This window comes from Tamandua tetradactyla, chromosome 22 (genome assembly GCF_023851605.1).
Source record: "Tamandua tetradactyla isolate mTamTet1 chromosome 22, mTamTet1.pri, whole genome shotgun sequence".
NCBI classification, from domain to species: domain Eukaryota; kingdom Metazoa; phylum Chordata; class Mammalia; order Pilosa; family Myrmecophagidae; genus Tamandua; species Tamandua tetradactyla.
This window is the reverse complement of record NC_135348.1, coordinates 41,845,961-41,858,015: the sequence shown is the minus strand read 5'-3', so window position 1 is coordinate 41,858,015 and position 12,055 is coordinate 41,845,961. Positions and strand designations below refer to the sequence as shown.

Genomic DNA, 12,055 nt, shown 5'->3' with positions numbered 1-12,055 from the left:
CTTAATTTGCACATTTTCCTAGCCTTAGAATTTTAACTTGTAGCTTAATAAATATCCTTTATAAAAGCTAATTCAGGGTTGTGCGACAGGGCCTCAGTGGCAGAATTCTCACCTGCCATCCTGGAAATCCAGGTTCTATTCCTGATGCCTGCCCATGCTGAAAAAAAAAAAAGAAGAAAAGAAAGCAAAAAAAAAAGCCAATGCATTTCTGGCATATTACATTAGGGCGCCTTTAGCAAACTGAAACACAAGAGGTGGGAGGAATTCCTAAAGAGACCACAAGGATTAGGAGTAAGTCAGATCTTACTTAGCATCTTCAGTAACTATATGGAACCAGTAATAAATAGGGCATAACTGAATGTTTCTGAGAATATGCAGAAAACACATGTATTCTTTTTTAAAAAAATGCATTTTTGATATTTTTTCACTAAAAATAATTTCTTTTTTCAGATGATAAGTTTTGTTTCTGCTGCTTTTTTTGAACTTTTTAAATTGTATAGTATAACATATATGCAAAGCAAAGAAATAAAAAAGCAATAGTATGCAAAGCACTCTTCAACAGTAGTTACAAGACAGATCCCAGAGTTTGTCATGGGCTACCATATGATCCTCTCAAATTTTTCGTTCTAGCTTCTCCAGAATATAGGAGGCTAGAGGGTTTAAATATTTTTTATCATCACAATTGACTTTTTTTCCTTTTATTTTGTGAAAAAATAACATAAATGCAACAACCTAGAAATTTCAAAGCACAGCACCACAATTGGTTGTAGAACATATTTCAGAGTCTGACATGGGTTACAATTCCACAACTTTAGGTTTTTATTTTTGGCTGCTCTAAAATACTAGAGACTAAAAGAGATATCAATTTAATGATTCAGCATTCATATTCATTTGTTAAATACTATTTTCTCTGTATAACTCCACCATCACCTTTGATCTTTCCATCCCTGTCTTTAGAGGTGTTTGGGCTATGGCAATTCTAACTTTTCATGTTGAAAGGATCTGTCACTAAATGGGGTAAGGAAATGGAACTATCTGATGTTCTAGAGAGGCTGGGGTAGTTTTCAGGACTCATCAGGACGCGGGACACATCTGGAAGCTGTGGTTTCTGGAAAGTCACTCTAGTGCCTGGAACCCTGTGGAATCTTATATATTACCCTAGGTGTTCTTGAGGATTGGCTGGAATGGTCCCGGTTGGGAGTTGGCCAGTTAGGATAGGTAGCAAGGTCTACCTGAAGCTTGCATAAGAACAACCTTAAAAGTAGCCTCTTAACTCAATTTGAACTCTCTCTGCCACTGATACTTTATTAATTACACAGAGGGGTGGTGCAGAAGGCTCTCCCAGCTCAGTCGCACTCCTGAATCACTGCCTCGGTCACCCTCTTGTCCCTTCTCTAACTTTTCCGTGGAGCAGGCCTAATCTCAAGCTACTCTAGTCAGCCATCTTCCCGGAAATCAATACACACATTCTTAAATATGTTTATAAATATATACACATAATGTATGTATTTGTGTTTGTAAAGTCATTTATCTGTGTTGTAAAGAGAAAGAAGAGTTTTAGCAAAGTTTAAAGGAAAGAAGGGAGTCTTAAGTAGATGAGTCAAGTCTCAGTAAAAATGTCACTTAGAGGGTGGGGAGGCTTGAAGAGTGACCATTTAATCATTCTAATAAATATTTTCTCATAAACTGTTCTTTATAAGTAGCTTGCCTCAAATTTGTCTTTGTTGCTTCAAGAGGTAGCTGTCTACCTCTTTTTTTATTTTGAGAAATTTCTCGTATTGTTGCAAGATATCCTAACAAGAATCTTGGATAATGATATTGTTTTACTGAGAAAATGCCAAAATTCCATGGTCATTCCTGCTAATCCCTAATATGGAAAGACCGAGTATACAAGTGCACAAGGATGAGAGAACTCCAGCCCACCAGCAACAGTTGCCAGAACAAGAAACTGTAGCCCACTATCTGCAACAATCTGTTCAGGAGGCCAGCAATTACCTAGCAAATATTCCAGGAAGTCAAACCACCATCCCTGTAGCAATGCGCCCCAAATAGACTGGGCTTGATAAGAAATGGACAGCTTCCCTATTTTTGCCCCAGCTTCCAACTTAGAACCAAACAAGAGAAAGCCAAATATCCTCCCCTAACCAATCACGAAGGATGCCCGGCTCCTAATTTGCCAACCTCCCCATGCCAACAGCTTTCCAGGCTGTGCACATCTGAAGTCTTCCCTTCTTTCCACTATAAAGTTTTCCCACTTCTCTGCCGAACTTTGACTCTCTGGCAAACAGACGTGGTAGATGCTAACTTATTCAACAAGCTCTGAATAAATAGCCCTTGTTCTCACTTAGACGCTCATTGCTTATTTCCACGATATGTTTCTTCCATTGAAGAAAACATTTAGGAAGAGTAAGCAGGATTTATTATATGTATCTGAATATCAGATTCATAAGGACAGAGTTTTTGGCTTTTATTCACTTACGTAAATCCAGTACTTTATATGCTATATACGTTGACATTATATGTTATAAAGCATTATGGTATTACTCACAAATCCCCTTATCCTATAAATTAACACTTATTTACCATCTTTATTGTAAATCAAAACAGAGTCAAATATAAAAAAATAACTTCAGCTTCAATGTTTTAAAAACCTTTAGTCCGGCATGCCCCTAAAGCTGTATTTAAGTAAAAAGACCACCTATTATTTTAATGCAGGATTTTGCTGCCTACAGACTTCTAAATAGCTTAATGATTAAAATAATGATTAAGAGCACTTTGGGCAAGTTCACAAATGATAGCTAGTGGTGCTTCAAACTATATCCAACCAGCTATAATTTTTTATGATTAAAGCTAGAGTGGACTTTTACATTATCTGAAGAAACAAAAGTTGTTGTTGTTTTTTCTTGTCTGCTTATTCGTCTGTGGGTGAGAAGTGCATAATAATTAAAATAACTAAAATAAAGGAAGGGAAGGGTATTAGTGTCCCAGCTGCTAAAGCCAATAACCTATAATGGGTTGCTTAAACAAGGGGAGTTTATTGGCTCACAGCCAGGGGAGGACAGAAATTAGGCATCAGCAAGGTGATGTGTTCCCCCTGAAGACAGTGACCACTGGGGGCCTGACTGAAGCCATACATTTTTCCTTGGCTTTTCTGCCATGGGGCAGCTCACAGTGCCGCCTTCTCCTTTTTCTTCTGGATCCCTGTAACTTCCAGTTTCTGGCTGCTCTGCATGGGTTCCCCTTCTGTGCCCAGTTTCCTTTGCTTATGAGAAGAAATATATTCAGCACTATTGGAATAAGGGCCCCTCATTCACTTTGCACACATCCTAACAAGAAACGTCTTCAAAGGTCCTATTTACAAATGGGTTCATACCCACAGGACCAGGGCTACCTGAGCGTACCTTTTTGGGAGAAAGGATGCGATACCCAATAGGAAATTCATCGTTTCAGTAGGCCAAGTGTCTCTATATTGATTTAGTTCAGGATTCGTGTCATCAACGGTACCCTCAGAAGATAAAATGGATTCCCAGTTCCTTGGAGAGAAATCACATACATTTTTATTTAGGAACAATGATTAATCTTTTTCACCTTATTCACATAATCTTTATTTACTTTTAGTAATCAAATGAAAATTCCATTTAAAAAACGATGCTTTGTCTAAATAGTTCCTAAAGCTTCTTTTTATAGTCTCTGATCTTGACTCCGTAATCATTTCTGCAGCTACTGATCAGTAAACACACTTAATGGAAAGTAAAATCGACTTTTAAATCATCTCTAGACTATTAAATTTATTCAGTATAAAGAATCTTGCATAGGATAAGTTAAAAAAAGTATCATTTCATGTCATTTGGCATATTATTTTCTCAAAACCTGAAAATTGGCTTATACAAGTTGTAAAAATAGACATGTTAATCATATCTGTAAGAATAAATTAAACTTTATGAACTATTTCATAAGATTATTCATAAGAAAATTCATTAACTTTCTGTTATATTTTCCTATAATCTGGACCTCAGTTTCTTATAATAAAAATATTACTCATTATTAATTAGATTAGAAACAAACCAAGTCGTCTGGTCTGAATTTTTCTCTGTAAGTTGCTCTTTTGTGTGTGTTAAAGTAAAATGTTGCTGAACAAAAACTCTACCATCACAGTGTTATTTCTCCCCCCAAAGATGTAAACAGAGGAGGCATAATAATTCTTTACAGAACTAGCTGTCATTAGAACATTTTATTTTAGGCTTTTGATAAATTGTCAACAGTTGTCTCTAATTACAAACTCTTGTAATTTACTTTAGAATTTGAATTAACATTTAAATACTGAACATACGCCATGATTAGTTGGTTTACAATTCTCAGGCCTAGAAATTTTGAATATAAGCCCCTTTACAAAACGGATGCACAGCATCTAAGTGATGCTTTTGATATTCCATAGAAACAGAAGTAGTGTTTGAAGTTCTTTGTAAACACAGGTGTAGAGCATTGAAGAAGAGTACTCTCCAGAAAGTTCCATTCAACTTTTGATTAGCCTGCAAGAACCCAGATGTTGCTGGGATAGAATCCTGGGATCCCTCTGCACACTGCTCTGGTTAGTAACAAATAAATGTTAACTAGACAGACATGCAGCCTTCAATATATAATTCTCTCTAGCTCTGTTACTCTTACTATTTGCCAAAATACTTTTCTCTAGAGTAAATATAAACATTTATATTGTTCTTAATGCAATAAAAAGCTTGCAACCTTGAGGAATTGATTCAATTGCACAACGCATATTACTTTGACTTTATTTTTAGCATTAATAGTTTATAAAAGAAAAAAAACAAGAGTAGCATTATAAACTACTTCTAATTGTCATCTGTTCACATTCTGAATCTCCTATTAATCTCTTTCTTCTGTTATATTTAAATGCTTACAACAAAATGGGTTTGCATTTCTGTGCATTCTGATGTCCTAAACAATTGGTGGTTCCACTGACCACAGCAGTCTCCCTTTAAAATCAGGACATTGTCAAACACTGACTCCAAGGAAAAGATCTTATAATAAAGCAGACCACGTGATATATTTAAAACAATGTTTGTTTCTTCTAACATAGAATTGTTATCAATTGTTCAGATGAAAAGAAGTTTAAGATAATGTACATTTTACCTTGTTTCAATGATCTTGACTAATGGGTGAATATAAGTATAGTTCATTTTAATAACAGTTGATAATGTCCCATTTAAGGGACTGGAGCTCTCCTTATTGGATAAATTTAGTATTCTTCATGGAAAAGAAAAATCTAAGCTACAAAGAAAGAAAATAATAGTGTATGAAATTGGCAATAAATAAGTCTTTGATGAAAATGAAGAGTTACTATTGAAATGTAGAGCTTATTTTGTTCTAAAATGTGAGTCTAAGCAGCTTCTCAGAAATTTGCAAGATTAGGTGTGCAGGTGATGATTCAGGACATGTGCCAACTGACAGGTTCCTAGAATAAATGTGTGATTATGAAGCAAAGTCCTTAGGTGCAATTTATGTTCATCATCTGCAGAATAAAATAAAGTAGATTGAAGTATTTGAAGCAGGCCTCAAGGGTATAAAGCTACCCAAATATTCTCTGATTTGTATGTAAATCCCTTTAAATATAAAATTACACACCATAGATAACTGCAAAGCCACTTAAAGTAACTCAGAACATTTTATTACCATGTCTTACTAAGCAGTTTAAAACATAATTTATATGTTGGCATTACTATATGAAGATGGATGTTGATACTGATTTTCATGAATTTTGAAAAGCCTTAATATGTCCTTAATTAGGAATTCATTCTGTGCCCAGAGCTGTTAGTGGGGTTGGTGATAAAAAGAGGTTTCTGCTATATTACCTACCAAAGGAAGGTTAGATATAAGTTTCTAAAACCAGCCCACTTCATCTGTCCTATTTATTTTTCCTAAAACATTAAATAAAGTGATTCACCATTAAGAAAGTTTCTACTCTAGCAAATCTAGGTTTCTTTACCACCTATTTGAGCCCAGACCATATATACTTTATGTGTAGTTACTTACTTATGCTTAAGTAATTAATTAAATATAATTGCTTAACTATTAGCTACTTAGTTACTTAATCTCTTTGTGCCTCTGATTCTTTGTGAACAGAACAGGGATACCTACCATACTGGTCCTCAATCACTGCATAGCAAATTACAACAATACTTATTTTAATATGTTACCTGGCATATACTAGCTGATCAGTCATAGAGATTATTCTTTTTTTTATTATTCCAGGTGTATTTAGGTTTAGGCACTGTAAAAGGAGTTAAAACAGAGTTAATCAGTCACAGCAGTTAATCAAAAACGAAATGATAGATTAATAAAACAGGGGTTGGGTATCTTTTTCTCTAAAGGGCCAGAGAGTATAGTAAAAACTTTTGACTTTTTGTAGGCATGTGTCTCTTGTTGCAACTTTCAACTCTGCTATGGTAGTAGCATGAAAGTAGCCTTAGAAAACAACTAAATGAATAGGCCTGGCTGTGTTCCAAGAAAACTTTATTTGCAAAAACAGGCAGCAGGGGGCGGGCCGCGGTGGCTCAGCGGGCAAAGTGCTTGCCTGCTATGCCGGAGGACCTCGGTTCGATTCCCGGCCCCAGCCCATGTAACGAAAACGGAGAAACAAAAATACAATAAAACAAGAAAATGTTTAAAAGATGTTTCCCTTTCTTCCTTCCTTCTATCCTTCCTTCCTTCTCTCTGTCTTTCCTTTAAAAAAAAAAAAAAAAAAAAAAAAAAAAAAACAGGCAGCAGGCTGGACTGGGCCCTCAGACTGTAGTTTGCCCATCTGTTCTGGTTTGCAAGTTGCCAGAAAGCGATATGCCAGAAACGGAATGGCTTTTAAAAAGAGGAATTTAATAAGTTGCTAGTTTACTGTTCTCAGGCTGTGAAAATGACCCAATTAAAGAAAGTCTACAAAAAGGTCCAATCTAAGGCACCAAAAAGAGGATACCTTCACTCATGAAAGGCCGATGAAGTTCAGGGTTTCTCTCTCAACTGGAAAGGCACATGGTGAACATGGCGACATCTACTGGCTTTCTCTCCAGGCTTTTTATTTCATGAAGCTCCCTTGGGGTGTTTCTCTTCTTCGTCTCCAAAGTTCTCTGGCTGCATGGGCTCTCGTGGTTCTCATGGCTCTGTTGCTTTCAAGCTTTTTCCAAAATGTTTCCTCTTTTAAAGGATCCCAGAAAAAATAATCAAGACCCACCTGGAATGGGTGGAGTCACATCTCCATCTAATCAAAAAGTGAATACCTACAATTGGGTGTGTCACAACTCCATGGAGATAATCTAATCAAAAGATTCCAACCTTTATTGCTGAATAGGGATTAAAAGAAATGGTTGCTCCCAAAGACTGGATATGGATTAAAACATGGCTTTTCTAGGGTATGTAAATCCTTTCAAACAGCCACACCATCCTTGATTTATAGAAGAGAAAACAGGGGAAAGTCTTCATTTTTCATGATTTTATCAGACTTAACTGATCTCCTTTAGAAGGACTACCCTATTGATCCCTATTCACCCCACAACCAATTATTGGAAACAACATGGATTTGGTTTGAAAATTAATCTTTCTACCATAATCAGTTTGTAGATAAAATGGTTTTGGTGAGAAAAAAGAACATAAGAAGCTTAGAGATAGTACTTTGGCTCTTCTTCTAGCCAGAAACAAATTACAAAATTCCACTGAGGTGTGTTTTTCCCACGTACAAGCTGTGGATAGCAAGTTGCCTTTTGCGTTTCTGTCTGGACTGTTGTGACAATGATTCAGTGTGACTGTTTGACACCTAAAGAACACAATTCACACCCAAAAGAGACCCGAGCCTTGCTCTAATTCTAAATGAGGAGCCTCTGTTGCAAGTGTTAATCATTTTGTGGTTCCAAGTGCACTTTTTTTATTTTGATTGGTCAAAATCAAAATTAATAGTCCAGAAATAGGACAGAAATAAAAATTTGTTAGGTTTGTGGTCAAAATGTTTACAAATTCATTTTATCATTGGACTTATATTGAATTTTATGAGAAATAGTATTTACTAGTTTTATCCACTTGATTTGAACAATTAAAATTATTTAATTAAAGTTACACACACACACACGCGCGCGCAATGCTTCTTTTTAAACTAGCAAAGTCAAGGGCAGAGTGGGGAAAACCAAAAATTAAGTGGGCATTAAATATAATTTTGCCATATGTTTGCAATTGTTAAGTCTGCTTTTAGAGCACAGGAAAACTGAGGGAAAATTCCATCATGTTTAAATTCTCCAAAAGCAGTATATTAGTGTGTCTCAGAGGATTGTATAAATTTTAAATTAATCCTTTCTTAACTCTCCTTCTGAGTACAGTTAATTGTGAAAAAAATAGCTTTTTTATTGTCCTATATTTATTGTGAAACTGTTACTCTTACAACAGCTTGTATAATTAAAATACTTTCTTTGTTAACCACACATAAGTCAGCAGTGGCCAAAAAGCATCACAGGTCTCAGAATGGGGAACAGTCTTTTGGTATGAGCACTCAAAAGTCTCCTAGAAAAATCTTAGTGAGGAATGAAACTGACCCTAGGAAGCGAGACTGAAACCATTGGAACGCAAATATCAAATGGCCACGTGGGGATCAGAGAGACAAAGGGAGGACCTACACCCTTTTAATTAAAAAGCTACAAGCATGACAGAAATTTTTAGACATGATGCCTCTGCTCTATTTTTTTTTAACTTTCACAAATAAAATGCATCAAATGCAATCTCCCTACCCCTTAGGCTAAATATCAAATAACTGTAGTATACTTTGAAAAATGATATGAAGTGTCCCGGGTAACCCGTCAACTTAAAAGGACTGTAATTTCCAAAAGCTTTTCCTTTGTTCTAAAGTAAGAATAATCAGATAATGAGTTGATCTCAGTTTTGGGTTGAAAGTGAACTATCGGGAGACTGCTTCCAATTAAACCTGGACCGCTCCAATTGTAGCCAGCAGGAAAAGGTAAGGGTTCCTGCACCTCTGAGGAGTGTTCACACACAACAAGCCCCTTCTTGTTTACACGCCTATTAGAGTTCCCAGCAGCTGAAATTATTTCACTCAATTTGATTCCACCCCATTCTCCATGGCTCATTTACCAATTCCTACACAGAGCTACTCATGTTGCTTGGGAGAAAGTGAAGGTGAATATTCTATTTACAAAGGCTCACCAGACATAAAGAGTCTCAGCAATTGCTGCTACGATGCAGATTCAACAGTTCCCTTCAAGATCATCTTCTCTTTCTGAGGCTAAGCACTTCAGTTCCTTATTTCTAACTGCCAATGTCCAGTGCCAAAGGAGGTTGGGACAAAGCTTTAAGTGGGGAAAAGAAGCCAGATTCCCAGACTGAGATTTTATCACCAGAAGTGACCTATGAAGAGTAGCAGCAGTGGCCCTCAGTTTTATGATAAATATATTTAGCATGTTTTATATTGCTTCTAAGTTTTCTAATCTAGTGATGGCTTATTTGCTTATTTACCTGCAGAATTAAGTTGGTTTGAACTAATGAAGAATTTACTTATTACTAAAGCACAGCTCTCCATATCATAAGTCAAGGTAGTTAGATTCATAGCTGTTTTGGGCAAAACTGGTCTATGTGCTAGATTTCAGGGTGGTGTGCAAGCACTGGGGTGAGTAGTGACTGGAAAGGGGCACGAGGCAGACCATTTTTCTTGAGCCAAAATACTGGCTTCACAGATGTCATCTGAAAGTCATCAATTAGGATACTTGTATTTGTGCACTTTCCTACATTTATGTTTTATCTAAATAAAAAGTTTACTTAAAAAATAATAGCTCTCTCATACTTATATCAGGGCAGGATATACACAGTACTGGAGGATAAGAAGCATAACCTGCTTTCCACTGTTGAATTGTGATGGTGTTGGCAGACATGTCTGTCTCTTCATAAAAATCCTTCCAATGTTTTGCTTTAAGAAGGATATGAGCTTTGGATTATAATGGATTTTTCATTGAAGAATTACTTTTTTATTCTTCTTTTTAAAAATTAGATATAGTTATAAGATGTTATAAAATAAATCAAAGTGATATATAACGTCATTTGTACATGTGTATGTATAAATATATGTATATAAGCATCACTAGGTTTGTCAGATCTTAACAGGTAGAAATGTCATTGCACATTCAGACCTTTCTACTTATTAACATTACCCAGAAGAAACAAGGAGCTGAGAGAAGACCTAGTCCCTCGTCTGATGCTCTGAATAAACAGGCGTGGGGTTGGGGAATATCGGATCACACATCACTAAAATTCTTCTTCCGTTAGTGGTGATAGAAAGTTTCTTCTGGTCTGAGCAGGGGAGGGAGGAGAGCAGAAAGTCAACATAATTAATACATTAATTCATCTTTCTTAAACACAGCATTCAAACTTTCCCTGTGTTCTTATTTGGTAGAGATACATTCTGTGAACACTATCAAATGATGCAGGAATGTAAGAATTTCAATGATGATTTCATGGGTGTTTTTTTGAATTTCTAACAATTCTGCATATATGTCTATGAATTTTGATACAGTGCAGTACATTCCATAAATGCTTATAATGATTTTATCTACATTAGGGATTAAAATTTTTATCAAAAGAACATTGACTTTTTTTCAATTAAAGTTAGAAAAACCTCCCATTTTTTGAACTCTCACGTAGTCATTTAAGGGTAAGTAGAAATTCAAAGAGTAAAAACCAAGCAGAAGGTGACACTAGATTGAAGACTTTGCAGCAAGGAGACAGCCATGGACAGAGGGTTGACATATAGAAGACTCTTGGAATGGACTTCTACATAAATTTCAAGGAAATATATCAAAGTAGAGAATTTTATCACAGAAAGGTGATGATTATTAAAATAGCATTTGAAAAGAAAATTTAACTTCTAAATAAAAAGTAGGCATGTTGTTAATTGTGAGTCCTATGTCTCTTTAATACTATTTTATTTCTCTAACAAAGTTTTTTTTGAACATGATTTAAAATTGCTCAGATCTTATCACTCATTTATTTTGAAATATAATGAAAGAAAGTTTACAAAGCATGCCTTGAAAAATAAAACAACAGCTTGAATTTAAAGTGAAAAAAAATGCTTTGTTTAATACATATCTGTGTCCTTGAATATGCAACATCCAGATTCAATATGCCAAACATGCTGGGAATGTACTTCCTAACTGAAAACATTTATTCATTTAACATAGGAATGGAATATAATGAAGCCATCCTGGAAAGAAGTGTTAAGGAAAAGTAAAGAATACACATCTAAATGTATATATATTTAACATGGTAAAAAAAGGCAATCCACATTAGCCCAGCTTTTAAATGTTCTATAGTGGAACCATTCTAAAATTATCATTTACTTGGGAAGCTCATTTGGTATTTTCATGAGTGTCTTTTCATCCATTAAAATCTAATAATCTTTCCTGGGAAAATTCAAAGGCTGCCCAAAGTGAAAAGTTGACAAGTCTACAAATGGGAAAGCATCTCTGTGGATTGTTTTTGTTGGACACGCAGCAATGACAACGATAAACCTCACCTAATCTACGATGCCTTTTTCTGTAGCTGTAATCTTAAATCTGTGTAAGGATGGTGTTGGGGTTTGAACCCCATTCCTCATAAAGGCATATTCAAGTCTTAATCTGCGTTCCATTTGGAAATAGGAATTTGAACCCATTTGTCAATAGGAACTTCGTGGATGCTGTTTGTGCGTGGACTCATCTGTGAATTGGGAATGCGAAGATCCTATTCAGATGAGCCCAGACTGATTCACGGTGAGCCTTCATCCATGACTGGAGTCCTTGTAAAGCAAGGAAAATTTGGACATGGTCAGTAGAAGCCAGAAGGCAGAGAAATCCACAGGAAACTGGGGAGACCGATTGCTACATGACAGAGGCAGAGAAACAAACCAAGGAACCCCCAGGAGTGCCAGAGAGCTCCGGGTCCTGGGAAAGCATGGACTATCAAGACCTCGATGTGAGACTTCAACCTCTAAAACCACGGGACAATAAATTCCTGTTCTTTCTGTGAG

General features: G+C 35.9%; 1 long non-coding RNA gene across 1 annotated transcript; it reads right to left on the bottom strand.

Annotated features, from left to right (window-relative positions):
• Nucleotides 1–3,407: 3,407 nt before the first annotated feature.
• Nucleotides 3,408–7,192, bottom strand: LOC143666150 (uncharacterized). The gene is made up of 3 exons (XR_013167417.1): nucleotides 6,980–7,192; nucleotides 6,210–6,283; nucleotides 3,408–3,533 (listed from the first exon to the last, which is right to left on the bottom strand). It is a non-coding gene; the product is annotated as an uncharacterized LOC143666150 (long non-coding RNA).
• Nucleotides 7,193–12,055: the final 4,863 nt, after the last annotated feature.